At 32.0% G+C, this 17410-nt stretch overlaps 1 long non-coding RNA gene across 1 annotated transcript in view; it reads left to right on the forward strand.

Annotated features, from left to right (window-relative positions):
* LOC141381590 (uncharacterized) overlaps window positions 1–15503 on the forward strand; it is an 82816-nt gene extending 67313 nt beyond the window's left edge. The window contains exon 7 of the long non-coding RNA XR_015942368.1: window positions 15159–15503. This is a non-coding gene — a long non-coding RNA (uncharacterized LOC141381590). The remainder of the gene's footprint in view (window positions 1–15158) is intronic.
* The last annotated feature ends 1907 nt before the right edge of the window (window positions 15504–17410 follow it).

The raw sequence follows: 17410 nt of genomic DNA on the forward strand, positions 1-17410 counted from the left end.
CAACTTCACATTGTTAGACAATTGCTTCACAGCTTTTTTTTTTTTTTTTTTTTTGTCAACTTTTAACCCAAGTACTGCCCAAAAGCTCTGCAGCATGTTGCCTTAAAATTTTAAGTTGAGTCAATTTTGTTTTTACAGTGCTTGCTCTCTGGGAAGTAAGTGATAACCCTTTATCCAGTTGCTCTTGCAAATGACATGCTTATCAGCAGCTGTTCAATAAAACTGAAGAGCTTTATTCTGCAATAACAACCAGGTAGATATACATTATCCTGCTGTTTACACATACTTCCTACAGAAGTAAACAATTCGGTGCAAACAATTGATCTGAGCTTTAAGAACTTGCAATTTCATTGAGCATAAATCTAGCAGAAAGAAAAACTGCTGGATGCAGCATATATGATCTTTCTTGTATTATTATTCCGTTACCAAACAGTCAAACATATGAATATAACGGTCAAGATGATTCATGGCAACACAGTGGGTCAGTGGTTAGCACTCACAGCAAGAAAGTCACTGGTTCCACTCCAGGCTGGGCGAGTTGGCATTTCTGTGTGCATTTCTCTGAGTTTGCATGATGAATAAAGGGACTAAGCCAGGGGTCAGCAACCCGCGGCTCTAGAGCCACATGCGGCTCTTTAGCGCTGCCCTTGAGGCTCCCTGAAGTTTTTTCAAAAATGTTCAAAAAGATGGGGAAGGTTAGTATATATTTTTGTTTTAATATGATTTCTATTGGAGGACAAACATTTTTAACGTTTTCAAATGCTGTAAAAGTGTGTAGAATTAATATTTAATTTCAACATTTCTGTCGAAGATTTGCGTCATAGCCTGCGACACAGGTTTCTATCAGCAGGGCGGGATGCCGGGCAGGTGGCTGTTGTAAACAAACCGGGAGATAATAAAGCATGGAAAACCGTTCACAGATGGTGACTACATAAAGGAGTCATTCATCAACATATTAGAACACCTATTTGCAGACTTCAAAAACAAAACCAAGATAATACAAAAAATTAAAGATATACCTCTCTCCGCTAAGACAGTGAAGGAAAGGGCTATTAAAATGGCAGGTAGCATAACCGATCAGCAAACCAAGGACATTAATTCAGTGCCAGCATACTCAATTGCCTGTAATGTGACCGATATTCAATGCGCTTTTATGCATGAACTCTGATGGGCCGCAAGAAGAAATGATCAAATAAATATCACTGAAAGACCAGAGGCTGTGCTGAAGTGTTTAAATGACAGCGAAATAAACACCAACCACCTGATTTCAGTGGCTATTTAATCATGAAGGCTCATTATGTATTTGTAGCCAACTTAGTCATTTTTATAGTAGGCTAATATAGCTACTATAGATACAGCATGTGTTTCCTTCATTATAAGGCTTTACATTTTTTGCGGCACCAAACATTTTTGTTTTTTGTTTTTTTTTTGGTCCAATATGGCTCTTTCAACATTTTGGGTTGCCGACCCCTGGACTAAGCTGAAGCAAAATAAATGAACGAAGATGATTCATGTCATGTATTCCAGACAGCCATGTAATAACGCTAATTATCTTTATAAATGTAATTTTTGGTGTGCTTGAGTTTAAGTGAATTAACCATAAATTCGCCAAAATGTAATGAATTACCATGATATAATTTCAGCTATATCTTTACAATAAATGCCACTTGGAGAGATAATCTGTCTAATGCAATGATTTGTTTATTCTGAAGTGTAGATTAGGTGTACAAATAACATTGCACAGCTGAACATTCACAGCTGCTCGCTTGGTGTATGGCAAGCCAAATTACATTTAATAAAAAAAAAAAAAATCTGTTTTCATGTTACTAGGACCCATTTGTTAAAATTTTTGTATAGTAAAAAATATGTTTATATTTTAAAACATATTAGTACTTATTCATTAAATACAAGTATTTATTAAATAATAGTTCAATATAGTTATATTAATTATTAGTACTTATATTTAACTACTCTACTTATTATTCTCTCTTACATATATACTAGTTCTTCTGTAATACATACAAGTACATTTATTAATTTGATACAAATGCATGTTCCTTACTCATTCCTAGGGCCAGACAGAATCTGTGGATATTTTTTTGCTTTTTCTGCTCAGAACTTTGTTTAAAAATTGCGGATTTATGTGGAATTATTTTGGGAGTATCATAACTAAAACCTTATTATATGAACTGAAAAGTAATACATTTTTAACTTGTATTTAATGTTTACAATGCAAGTCTAATTAGATCCACTTTATTTATTATTAACAAAACAAGTCTTCTATATAATATATCTACTAAAAGACAGAAAATATGACTTCACAAACTATATTGTTAATAAATTATATTAACATTTTCATATTAGTCAATAATATTACTGATATTAATTTAAAAAACTGAATAAATATGAATTTACACAAGTAAATAAACTGAATCAATGATGGGCTAGAAATCTGCGGAATTCTGGGAGAGCAGGTTCCATGTGGGCCTACTCATATATTTAATGGATACTAGAATTTTTTTGCAACATTCTAGTATATATTGCTAATCAAATACTTATTCAATAGATACTAGGGCACATTTATTAGATATTTTTACTTATTTAAATTAGCAGTAAGATTCAAAATCAAGCAAAAAGTGCTCAGGGGTAGTTTAATAATGTGTCGGTGCTGTTTTGGGGATTTAAGGGATTGATCAGAATAAACAGCAACAGAAAGTCCAAGGCTTGCGAAAAATGTGGAACAAGTTTTAAAAAGCCTTTATTGACATGGCTATTCCTATTAAAGCAAATACTTGCCTTCACCAGGTAAGATTGTTTTCATTTTGCTAGTATTATTTCTAATTAAACTCAACTGGATTCCCAGAGATGGGTTGCGGCTGGAAGGGCATCCGCTGCGTAAAAACTTGCTGGATAAGTTGGCGGTTCATTCCGCTGTGGCGACCCCGGATTAATAAAGGGACTAAGCCGACAAGAAAATTCTAAATCCATTCTAAATGGTGCAAGACCAGTACAAAAATCAAAGCTGACTAGTAAGATTAGAGTTGTTACTTTCATAATTACAAGATATATGAAGAAGATTTCTATTCTCTCAGTGTGAAGTATTTTCTAAGTGTAAAGCAGTTAATTTTCTCTTCACAAAATGTATGTAGTGTTTGCAGCAAACATGCCAGCGTGTGTTAAAAATACAGTGATATGTCTGTGTAAGATGAGAGTGCCTGCACTAAAGAAGCAACACTAGGAGAAGGCTGAGTGACTGATTGTGTAGAATAACTGAATATGTAAAGCACTGATTATATATGTTAAATACTTCTATGAAGCTATATGTGTCAGAAGTTAGAATGAGTAACATATTATCAAGTGATTATGCTTTCATGACAATGTATGTAAACACTTAATCCTTTTGCATAAGTTGCATCTATGGAGAGAGAACTTTGGTGTCAAAACAGTTGCTGACATAGACCTGTAACATCTCTGCTGACATGAGCTAGTGGGCTGAGAGCCAAGAATAGCAGGACCCCTTAAACTAAAAACCTATTCAAAAATGGTCAAGAGTTAAAAAGAGACTTAGGGGTGTGTCAAATAATCCTGTATAAAAATTGTAACAAACACAGATACTTTAGAAGGTGCAGGAGAGACTTCTGAAGGTGTCCAGGAGAGACTTCAGAATGCTCTGGGGTCTGCTCTGCTCTTTCTCGGCTTTATTATGGAGAATAAAGTCTATTTTCTGATATTCAAAACCTCCGGTCTGATAATTTCTAATTGATTAGTCGTCGAATTTACAACAAATGGCGCCCAACGTGGGGCTGGACAGAGACGAACGGGTGACACTGGACATGCTGGGGCTTGGAGGAAAAACACAAATATGTGGCCACGATAAAAAACGGTAAGCAATTTTCGCTTATACGTTTGTGTTTTTTCTACCAAGGACCTGCTTGTAACGGTAAAAAGTCACTTGAACTGTTTCTCCAGCTATAACGAACTACAAGTAAAACTAAAAAAGTAAAAGTAAAGATATAAAAGGAAAACAATGGGGTTTTGAATACCAGAAGAAAATAACAATTTGCATGCAAATGATCTGTGTTTTCCTAAGAGGGCCTTGACGGATAGGATAAACGTTAACTAGTAACTGTTACTCATGTTTGGGAAATTTTTAATATTATGAAGAATATGCATAGAGCATTTTTAAGTTTTGAGAGGAAGTTCTTAAAGTGTGGTGACAGTTAAGAGATTAAAGCAGATTAATAAAGTAGAGAGAAGCGCGCAAAGACCTCGGAGTACCCGTTCTGTTTTAATAATAATAAATATTATTATTCAGGAGGCTGGGGGAAAAAAGGCACAAATCCTGTGAAATGCTATTTTTACTGAAGAACAGTAAAGACGGGAGCAGAAGTAATAGGTCACTCAAGAGGAGTGGTTATAGCTCTAAGGTTAGAGGTTGTTCGGACAGGTCACTCAAGAGGAGTGAGAGGTATTTATGTAATTGTAAGTATTTGTGTATTTGTCTGTGTCGCTGGGGTGCTTAGAAGCCTTCACCTTTGATCTAGAGAGACTAGAATAGAGGTGAGGTTCAGGTTACACAGTGTAAGAGATGAGTTAGAATGAGTGAGAAGTATGATTGTGTTTAGAAGTATGTTTGCAATAAGAGTGAGTTTAAAAGAATTATCGTTTTATATAATAATATAAAAGAAGGACTGCATATGTTGTGTGATTTAAGAACAATAAGATAGAGAGTGATGCAGTTTAGGGAAGAGATTGTGATACAGAGGAGGTTTAAGCCTCATAAAATTAATTGAGATCATATTGCATTTGAAAGACACAGACTGAAAAGAAGTATATACTAGTTAAACATTTTTCTGAATAATCTCTGTGTGTTTGAAGTGGTTTTAAGTATGAACTAGGCAGAGAGGTGACTGAAATTCCTGACATGTCGACAGTCTGGAAGAAGGTTGCTTCAGGAGTGGTAAGAATCTGTCTATTTTAAGAACAAAAGTTTCACAGGACAGATAGAAGCTAAAGAGTAAATATATATTATAAAGTATTAAATAAATAGAAATATAAAGTAATGTAATAAGATAAATGAAATAAGAAAATATACATGATAGAATAAGATTTAATAAATAAAAAGTGTTAATAAAAATGCAACTTGAAGCTATACTAATAAATATTAAGAAATTCAAAAATTGCATAAAACTAACTACATATGGAGATAAATTGTTAAAGTGATCAGGAAATAAATTTACTAAATCAGTATGAATCAAAAAAGATAAGTTAATAATTAGAGTAAATAAAGAATTAGAAGAAAAAACTTTAATGAATATTGATTAATTGAAGAGTTAATGATCAAATGTTTAAGAAAAATAAGCTTAAAAAAATGAATTAGGAAAATCTAAGAGATAAAAATGCTAATTTTTGAAAAGGAAAAGAAGCATAGGAAAATGGAGAAAAAAGAAGTCCAAACATTGTTTAATAGAATAAAAGAGAAGATGTTTAAAAATATATATTATAAAGAAATATAAGATAAAAATTAGAAAAAACAGTAACATTTTAAAGACAATAAGATTTGGCTTTAAAAGATAAAATTATGTTTAAGTGCAATAAAAAATTGTTGTGGAGTAAGTTGACTGTTGTCATCTGTTTTAAAGTCAGCTACAGGCTGTCATCTGAGCCAACAGCTATTTGTAGTAAAAGCAGTGAGTCGGATGTAAAGCATAGACACTGAGGAAAAATGAAAGAACATCATAGTGAGTTCAAAAATTATATATAATTAATATTTTATGTACCTAAAAATTAATTTAAAAATAAAAATTGCATTTCAGATTGGAAAAATGCTTAAAGTAAACAAACATGTAGAGTTAAAATAGTACTATGAACTTGAAGCTATTGCAGTAAGGATTTTGAACAGGTATATTAGACATTAGGCCACCATATAGTACTGTTCAATTAAAACAGGTATGGAAATGTTAGAGAAATTAAAATAATGTAAGATGTAATGTAACTAGTGAGGGGACACTAGAATAAATTAATAAATATAAGTGAAGCACAATCTGAAGCAAAATAAATTAATTAGAGGAACATTTAACAAATAGAAAATTAAGCATATATACATATGATAAAATGATTGAGAATTAGAAAAAATAAGTTGTTAAACAGTAAACAAAAATAGATAAATAAATAAATTAATTAATAAAAGAAATAGATAAAAGGAGTCTTTATTTGATGAAGGAAAAAATGGGGAAAAAAAAGAGTCATGAGCTAAATTCTATATATATTAATTAAGAGGACATAGGGATGAACTTTGGGGGACTGTAGTCTCATACCTACCAGACATCTGAGTATACTGGCAAATGGAAAGGTGTGTGAAAAAACACAAAGAGCAAAATGGCTGTGGACACTTGTGACATGAACTTTTTGCCCAGGATTTACTGAGGACTGAAAAAGCTACATTTGTTCAGAGACATTCAAAAGAGACACTAACAAGAGACTAATGAACTGTTCAAAGAGAAAACGCTCCACCAGAACTTTACATCAGCTGAGTCAAAGAAAAAAGCCAGCCCAAAGAGAGAGGGGGAAACACAGTGCCCTGATATGAAGGAATTTCATCAGGACACCACAGAAAAGACTAGCACCATCTGTGAACTAGTTGTCTCAGGTTGCGAGGGGGGATAGTCTGACAGTCCATCTCAAAGTAGCTCCTAAAGTCCAAATTAAGTTCAAGCATTACAGAAGGAAAATTAAGAACAAAAGTTTAGCTACCCATTCTTGTATCAAATCAGACTCCTGTCAATTTGAGAGAGAAATTATTATCATGCAAATTTTTAAGAAAAAAAAAAAAAGTGTTATAAGGTAATTTTAAGGTGAAACTTTAAATGATGAAATTATATATTATGATGAATGGTAAATAATTTGAGTTTAAGTTTCAGTAGGCTTAATAAAAGTTCCTTAAACATTGAAGGATAAATTACAATGCAGTAGATTGACTAAAGAAAAAGAGAAAAAGCTTTTGATAAGGCAATAAATAATTTGGAGAATAAATAAGAATGGAATTAAGTATTTAAATTAAAACTAAGTAAAGGAAATATCTTAACATAATCTTATTGTGAATGGCCTAAATCAAGATTGGATATTAAAAACTGAAAAGAGATTCAAATCTAGAAAAATTATTTATAGTTAAAGAGAAGATTGAAATAACAATTGAAATAAATTCATAAGATATGATAAGGTAAAAAAGTAACAGTTCTAAATTACTATAAAACAAATTGAAAGAGGAAAGTGTTTAAGAAAAAGATAATGTTTTACATGAAAACATATGTGAAAAATAATTAGAAGAAAATATTAGGGAATAATAGTTAAAACAGAGCAAAGAGAAATTTACAAAACATACAGTAAGTTTTAGTCAGCTGATAAAAAAGTGCATCAAAATTGTATAAACAACTAGTTTAATGGGAGTGCCTTAGGAAATAATTATGAGCCAAAAGAAAATAACTCAAAGAAAAAAGGAATTAATATATAGATCAGAAAATAAATTAGCAAAGAAAGAAGTGTCAAATTCCAACTAAATGATTGTCATTACAGGACTGAGATGCAGATAAAATCAGCCAGCACAGTGAGGTTAAAATGGATTAGATGCAGAATCTGCCCAGAAAGAAAACCACTAAATGCTGAAATAGGTATAAAACTCTATTGAAACGTGTAAAAATATAAGAGCACTAATAGAAACATCTAGATAATGTAATATGCAATCTGTCCTAGACATTTCTATTTAAATTTAAATTCAAAGTAGTAATAAATTATAAGTAACTAATAATATTTAATTGAAGTTAATTTGATAATTGAAATAAATGGTTAATCAAGACAGATAAAAGAGGCTTAATGTTGATAATATGATTTAAGAGTAATCAATAGGAGAAGATGATTTTCCAGCTGAAGTTCATATTGTATGTGAAGATATGTTCTTTTGGATGGTAAATATATTAAGTGCTTGGTTTCTATTGAGTTAATTTTAGGTAACTACCAGAGGAGGGTAGAAACTTGTTTGTACTTGTGTAGGCTGATGACTACCATATACTGTATACACCAGAATGCATAAAGGGTTAAAATTAGGGAGAAGATCATAGGATGAACACTGTCACAATATGTGGATGATTGAATTATCTACAATTTCACATAGCTCTAGTTCAATTAAAAGACTTGAGTGGAGACCATTGCTCCAAACAGTAAGATATGATGACTGTTTTTGGTGTTGACTGGATAGAGAAATATTCTGTAAACAAGCACAGTTGAGAAACTATGATGAGTAGATGATTAGAGGTAGTATCAGGAGCAGATTATGAAGCAGGAACAGTTATTACATCTGTGACAAGAGAAGTATTTCCTAAATTTTAAAATGCCTTCAGAAATAAGTTCATAATGGGTTTGCATTCATAAAGTAATTAAATTAAAGTTAATAAGTGATCAATAAATAAATCATCTAAAGGAGTATGAAAAATTATGAATAAAGAAAAAGAGAGAATAACTGTATTATGCTCAATTACCAGAAATGGCTGAAAGAGATGAAGATGATCCATCAAGACCAACGCTCAATGAAATATGTGAAAATAATAAACTTAATGGGATTAATTTGCTAACAAGTGCATTGGTGAGTGATGGCATGGAAACTGACAGAAACAGGCATCTAACACTGCATCGCATGAACTGCTATTGGGTCGACCCTTGAAAGAAACCTTGAAAGAAACCTTGAAAGAAACCTTGCAAGAAACAGCATGACTCTTGCAAGAAACCACATGAAACTTTGCATAAAACCTGGCATATAATCTCACCTATAACCTTGCACATAACCTCTTGGAATGGTTTGCAAAGATGTCTAATGCAGTAGGGACTTTTATGAAGAAACAAATAATTGCCATGTGCAAAGCGATATCTGTGCAGGAAACCAGAAAGGAGCCATGTGAGAGAGCAGTGATACAAGGTCCAATTGGTCTAGGTGATTGAGTCTATCTGAGGATGCTCTGGAGAGCTCAGGAGGAAAGGACCATATCTGGATGAGAGCAAATCCAACAGCTGCCAAAGAGGATGCCATTGATGAGGTACCAATGCCTCAAAGGAGCGAAAGGGAACAACTCCAGTAAGGGAAAGCTGACTGGAAACAGAGGAGCCTGAATATTCCAAAGCTCTAAACTACTAAGTGCAACGTGAAGCAAGAGTTTATCAGAGCAAAGTAAAGAGTGATTCTGATAATATGCCTGAATACCACATACAGAAGTGCCACAAGTCAAGGGATGATGAATGCACAACTGCAGATTTCAGAACTCAGACTCTCAACCACACATCTCCATCAACATCTTTTCAAAGTCTAATGAAGATGCTGATAGCTTAAGAGAAACAAGGATGAGCAAAGATCAAGATCAACATTTGATGCTTTTTACGTTTGCATATTGATTTTGTTTGCATATTGCTTTCATGGTACCTATATATAATATCACTTCAGTATATTCTACATGAGTGTGAAAACTAGCAGCTAGCACTGAACCAACTGAATACTTATGCTTAAAACTTTATTGTCTTTGATGTGTTAAGAGAAAAACAGAGTACAGTCTTTTACTTCCTTCAAATCAAGGGGGAAGACGTTTGGCTGGACTTCTGTCAAAGTACAGTGGCATAATCTAGTCAATTGATAACAGCTATGTGGCTAATATCAGTCACTAGATAGAGGTAATTAAGAGAACTGGATTATGAAATTGCACTTTGGGGTTAAAAGACAATAATATTAAGACTAAAGTCTTAAGAGGAGGGATTGAAGAAGATTTCTATTCTCTCAGTGTGAAGTATTTTCTAAGTGTAAAGCAGTTAATTTTCTCTTCACAAAATGTATGTAGTGTTTGCAGCAAACATGCCAGCGTGTGTTAAAAATACAGTGATATGTCTGTGTAAGATGAGAGTGCCTGCACTAAAGAAGCAACACTAGGAGAAGGCTGAGTGACTGATTGTGTAGAATAACTGAATATGTAAAGCACTGATTATATATGTTAAATACTTCTATGAAGCTATATGTGTCAGAAGTTAGAATGAGTAACATATTATCAAGTGATTATGCTTTCATGACAATGTATGTAAACACTTAATCCTTTTGCATAAGTTGCATCTATGGAGAGAGAACTTTGGTGTCAAAACAGTTGCTGACATAGACCTGTAACATCTCTGCTGACATGAGCTAGTGGGCTGAGAGCCAAGAATAGCAGGACCCCTTAAACTAAAAACCTATTCAAAAATGGTCAAGAGTTAAAAAGAGACTTAGGGGTGTGTCAAATAATCCTGTATAAAAATTGTAACAAACACAGATACTTCAGAAGGTGCAGGAGAGACTTCAGAAGGTGTCCAGGAGAGACTTCAGAATGCTCTGGGGTCTGCTCTGCTCTTTCTCGGCTTTATTATGGAGAATAAAGTCTATTTTCTGATATTCAAAACCTCCGGTCTGATAATTTCTAATTGATTAGTCGTCGAATTTACGACATATAAAGGTGTTCAATAAATACTAGTATGTATCAAACAGGTACTCGTATCTAATGGATAAGTACCAGCGTCTATTTAATAAGTCAAATAATGTATAAGCATTATTAAATACTGCACAAGTAGCCTACTTCACTAAAAAAATCTGAATTTATAGGATTTACTAAATATTTTTAAGGTATGTGATTGCAAACACTTGATATGGGCTGACTTTAAACTGAATTGAAATGTCACTATTTAATTCCTTTATTTAAATTCAGCCCATATTAATTGTTTGCAATTGCAACCACTTACCTTAAAAATATTTAGTAAATCCAGGGAATCATTATTTTTCAGTGCAGTCTACTTAATAGAAAAGAAATTAGCATCTAAAATGAAGTACTTGTAGCATGAAAACGGATGCTGCTTCTGATTTATACATTAAATGTTCAATCGGCTTGCCATACATCATGTTCTGTCCTGAGGTTTGTCCTTGACTGACAGTTCAATGAAAGCAGATATAAATGCGCTCGCTGATGTCATTTTACACAGCGCAGAGCTCTTCTTAAACCATGCCAAAAAGCTGAGCTAACCCTTAAATGGTATAGAGAGTACAAATTATTAATTCAGCATGGCTTGGTGGAGTGCCCGCAGTACACTCTTTGTGCCATATTTATATCGAAGCGGGCGTTTCATATAATACCCGAGAGAAGCGGTTATAAATAAAAGTCAAAGCATTTGATATAGAGTCCATTAGACGATCTTAAACGACCCTCGGAAGTCTAAAAATACTTTTAAGTGGCCGTAAATGCATCGTTAAAATGAGGGTGTGAACAATGATTGGAACAGATATACATTTCCTGGCTCACTCTCTCTCTTTCTGTGGGTGTACCTTGTATTTCTTACATTGTGAGGACTAAATGTGCCCACATATATAATAATACCAGTAGATTTTGACCTTGTGGTGACTTTTTTTTGTCCCTGTAGGTATTTTGAAAATGTAAAAAGGTAGATAGTTTTCGGTGAGGTGATACAGTACAGTTGAAACATCATTATGTCTATGGGAAGTCCCCATAACGACAGCATTTTAAGTGTGTGTGTGTATGTTATGTCACTATTTTGTTCCTCATGCTTGTAACATCAAGTAATTTTCGATAATTCATATTTGTTAAAAGCTTCCTAAAGATGTTAACTTTCGCATAATTGTCACATGAGAAATGCTATATCCTCATAACATTTCTGTAAACACACACACACACACACACACACACTGAATGCAATCTTGTGTAACCAGTGTCATGACCGGTTGATGTATGTGAAACGGTAATGAGGCAGGAAGCAAGCAAAAAAGCAAGCAACTTGGTCCCCAAGCAGTGCAGTTAGAGTAGTTTGCGATGCAAATGCTTGTTTGTCCTCCAAACATTTTATTTAATTGAACTTTACTTTAAGTTTGAGTCATTTAATTAATAATTTATACTCGGGACATATTGAAACTTAAGATTGAAAGGATTTAAATTGTCTTTCAATGATATTTTGATGATAAAAAGCTAATTGTCTTCGTATTTATTGTTCTGACAGGATTTTCCGTGTAGCATGAAAAGCAGCAGCAGTAGTATTAGTACACTGTAAAAAATGTGCAGATTTGTACATATTATTGTAATTTTCACAGTAAATTACATTAGTATCACTTTACAGGATTTAACTGTAAAAATTCACAGTAATGTGTTGTATTCATAATGTATTGTGAAATTAAGGCAGCTTACATGATTACAGCAAATTACTGTAAAAAGGGCCACATCTTTTGCATATTGGTTATAGGAATTCAAACTCTTTTTATTTCATTCAACATAGACATTACTACAAATGAACTTTTATGCTAGTATTGGGACTTTTTATTTTTGATATTTAGAAATAATAGAATGTTATTTACCCTATTATTATAGCCCCAAAACATTTTGGTTACATATTTAAAAATAGCTTGAAAAAAAACATCCTGTTTTGAAAAAACATGAATGCCATTATAAATTTCCATTTTTGGGTGCACTGCACCTTTTATTAGTTTTATAAGGTTAACATGTAAATATGAAATAATTTTTAAATGAACATAACTTTGTGCTTAGCCTAAAATGTAATAAACTGGAGCAAAAGTAATTGATGCACTGTTAACACCCAAACTAATTTCAAAGTCAGGGTAATTGTCAGAATGAATAGCCGAGGAAAGCCTACTTCACAGTAAAATATAGTTAATTCTACAAGATAATACTGTGAAATCACAGTAATGGACTTTACTATCCAATGTGAAGTTACACTATATGGCTGTAATTTCACAATAATTGAACAAAATCGCATAAATTACTGTGAACCACCTCACGGTAATTTGCTGTGAATTTGCATACAGTATTTTACTGTGGAAGTAATGCAATTGTTAGCCAGTAATTTACTGTAAATTTAAGGTCAAAACTTTTACAGTGTAGAAGTAGTAGTAGGAGATGGAAGAGTAATTTACTATTTCTTGACAATTAAGAAAATAAAACAGTAGAAATGTATTTATAAAATGTGATATGTATAGATTTATTTTTTAAAGGTTAATTTATGTGCTTTCGTATTTTATAAAACTACAACAAAACTGCAACAAAATATAGAAGAAAAACAACAATACTATACAATAATAATATACAGCTGCAATCAGAATTATTAAACTCCTTTGAATTTTTTTTCCCAAATGATGTTTAACAGAACAAGGAAATTTTTACAGTATGTCTGCTAATATTTTTTCTTCTGGAGAAAGTCTTAGATGTTTTATTTCGGCTAGAATAAAAGCAGATTTAATAAAAAAAAAAAAACATTTTAAGGACAAAATTATTAGCCCCTTTAAACTATATATTTTTTGCTAGTCTACAGAATAAATCATCATTATACAATAATTTGTCTAATTACCCTAACCTGCCTGATTAACCTAATTAACCTAGTTAAGCCTTTAAATGTCACTTTAAGCTGTATAGAAGTGTGTTGAAAATATCTAGTCACATATTATTTACTGTCATCATAGCAAAGATAAAATAGATCATTTATTAGAAATGAGTTATTAAATCTATTTTGATTAGAAATGTGCTGAAAAAATCTTCTCTCTTTTAAGCAGAAATTGGGAGGCTAATAATTCAGGGGGTTTAATAATTCTGTAATACATAAAACACTAATGACAGAACACAGAGTGCACTATTGCTCATGAAAGCAAAATATAATTTAGCTGGTCAGGTAATGCATACATAAAAATTCTATTATGAAGTAAAAATGTTCTTATATCACCAGAAAAAATTTATTATCCTGACCATAGTTGCATTGTCAAATAATACTTGGCATACTATTAAAAACATTAGAGATTACGAATAGTGAATATCTATTACACTCAACCTTTAACTACTATGTTATTGACAGGGGTCATTGGTTATATTTGCATTTTCTTCCAGTGCATTAAGGTGTTTTAATATCTGTTCGCATGTTTGATCAAATATCCCCGATTTGTCCTTATTGATATATATGTCAAACTCTCCAAAGCAGGCATGTTTAAGAGATCTCTAGCTCACATATCAAATTTAGGTACAGATTCAGTTTTCCACATTCTTAAAACGACCCTTTTGGCATTTACCATACCAAATAACATGACTTGTCTTTTATATTTATTAAACACCTCTAAGTTACTAAATTTCCTATAAGGAAAGCTATAAGTGGACATGGTTCAAGATTTTTTTGAGGGCTTCAGTAAAAAAATACAAATATATTTTCAAGTTCTTGTAATTTAGGACACAGTCATATTAGGTGGGTAAGGGATCCTTCTGCTGTTTATATGTATAGATTTATTTATAAAAAAATAATAATAAATATTTACTAAATATATAATTAACTATGGAATAATAATAATTCACAATAATAAAAACAGAAAATATACATTCATGTGTGCAAATAACCACAGACACTTTTTTTTTTTTTTTTTTTTTTTGCTCACCTCTTTCTGAACTGACATGAGATCATTGTGTCAGAGGGTGTTCCTCCTGCTGATTCTGTATTCTCTGTCTGACTTCCCCTGCTGACTTCGTGTAATGTGATCATGTCTGAGGGTGAATAAGTGACCCATAAAGCGCCTCCTACACCATTCAGCCACTTAAGTGTAAGTGAAGAATGAGGAGTCATTGAGAAGCGTTTCTTGCTCTGCTGTGTTTCTGTAGTTGCACATACAGACCAGCAGAAGTCAGACTGGTGCTTTTATACAGCTGCTGACTATTTACAGTTAACTCAAGGGTTAAACTCAACTCAAACTGGTGTAAAAATGTCATCATTTGCATGGAATTATATATATATATATATATATATATATATATATATATATATATATATATATATATATATATATATATATATATATATATATATACTTGTATTTCTATATGTGTATAATAATAATTAATAGCTAAGGAAAAAAGTTTTGACTTTGACTAAGTTTTTTTTTTTTTTTTTTTTTTTTTTGGGTTATGGCAGCCTAAAGACACCTCGCATGAAGTCATGAATTGCTCAAGTGTGACTTTTTCCACAAACTTCAACAGAGAGTAAACATCTTGATGGTTCTGTTGGTCTCGTCTATCAAATCTGCTCTTTAATTTGTATTTTCTATTGGATTCGAGTCAGGTGATTGGCTGGGCCATTCTACAGCCTGATTTTCTTTCTCTGAAAGTATTTGAGAGTTTCCTTGGCTGTGTTTTGGATCATTGTCTTGCTGAAATGTCCACCCTGGAATCATCTTCATCATCCTGCTAATGTAGATGTTGGACTGAAGCAGCTAATATTCATGTACACTGAGGAAGAGCAGAGGGTTGCTGAAGAACTTCTGAGAGATTTCAGCTGCTGTCTGGGCATTCACTGGCTTTCTACACCTCCCTTTCTTCATGTGTTCAATACTTTTTACCAGTGTCATTTCATTTAATTGCACATAACATTATTTGTAACCTAATTCCATTTTCTTTTCATTCTTCTGTTGGTCAACATCTGGTGAAAATGTCAAGTCAACATCACCTTTAGAAATATGTTATATATGCTTTTAGAAATTATATATATATATATATATATATATATATATATATATATATATATATATATATATATATATATATACATTTAGAAATTATATATATATAGAAATTATATATATTTTTATATATATATTTATATATATACAGACACATGCATACAGTTCCATTCTTGCATATTTGTCATGTAAGATTTGTGGTTTCTGAAATGTTTGGAAATTGTCTTATTTTGTACATGTTTTAAATATTAGCCAGAACACATATTTTGTTTTATTTACGTTTGAAGTCAGAATTATTAGCCCCCCTTTGAATTTTTTTTTCTTTTTTAAATATTTCACAAATGATGTTTAACAGCGCAAAGAAATTTTCTGAGTATGTCCAATAATATTTTTTCTTATGGAGGAAGTTTTATTTGCTTTATTTCGGCTAGAATAAAAGCAGTTTTTAATTTTTTGAAAACCATTAGGATCAAAATTATTCATTATCAAAATTATTATTAAAATTATTAGCTCCTTTAAACAATTTTTTTTCGATAGTCAACAGAACAAACCATCGCTATACAATAACTTGTCTAATTACCCTAACCTGTAGTTAACCTAATTAACCTAGTTAAGAATTAACTTTAAATGTCACTTTAAGCTGTACAGAAGCGTCTTGGAAAATTTCTAGTCAAATATTATTTACTGTCATCATGGGAAAGATAAAATAAATCAGTTATTAGAAATGAGTTATTAAAACTATTATGATTAGAAATGTGCGGAAAAAAATCTGCTCTCTGTTAAACAGAAATTGGGGGGAAAAAATAAAGAGGGGGCTAATAATTCAGGGGGTCAAATCATTCTGAATTCAACTGTAAATATAAATGTAAAATTGAAAATGAAATTGGAACATTATTATAATGACATTTTAACATGTTGTTTTCATATTAGAAATAGTAAAGCAGACACCTTACTTGCATTTAATTGGCTTTCTCAAATCAATACATTTAAAATGATGACGACAAGTTATATTCAGTTCAATTCAAGTGTATTTGTAAAGCGCTTTTCGAAATAATCATCATTACACATTATTAAATTACTATTAAAATCAGGAGTTAGGGTGTTCAATAGTATTGTGCACAGAGTATACAGTGGACAGTACAGTGGCCAAGAATATACACAGTTAACCTGCAGTTATACAGTAGTGTACTTTCAAAAAAGATATGTATATAATACATTTTCAATTATAGGACATGATTATTAAAATAACATTTCAAAGCACATACATATGTGGGAGACGTAATAACATTTAATAAATATATTTTTTAATATGTATTGTATAACATTTAAGTGTATTTCGAAACCCTCAAGTTGTTAATAATAATAATAATAATAATAATTATTATTATTATTATTATTGGTTTATTATTATAATCCAATTATTATTATTATTATCATTATTATTATTATTATTATTATTATCATTATTATTATTATTATTTAGAGACTAACAGTTTTACGACAACAAATTAATCCAATTGAGCAATCAACCTCACTGGTAAATCTTAAATCCAGTCCATTGGTTGTAAATCCAGCTCTTGAAGTAGTCCAGCACCAGTATTTTGGATGCCTCCGTTCTCTGACACACCCAGTTCAGGTCTTGTAGTCTCCGCTAATAATTAAGACGCATATCAGGTGTGTTAAATGTGGAAACCATACAAAACGCACAATAATGCTCAGCGCCTGGGCAGCCAAGGAGCATGACCGAGAACAACTGCTTCTTAAAATAGAGTGACTGTCAATTTTATGTGCAACACCCACACACACACACACACACACACACACACACACACACACTCACGCCCCAACCCG

This window comes from Danio rerio, chromosome 4 (genome assembly GCF_052040795.2).
Source record: "Danio rerio strain M-AB ecotype USA chromosome 4, GRCz13ab, whole genome shotgun sequence".
NCBI lineage: Eukaryota > Metazoa > Chordata > Actinopteri > Cypriniformes > Danionidae > Danio > Danio rerio.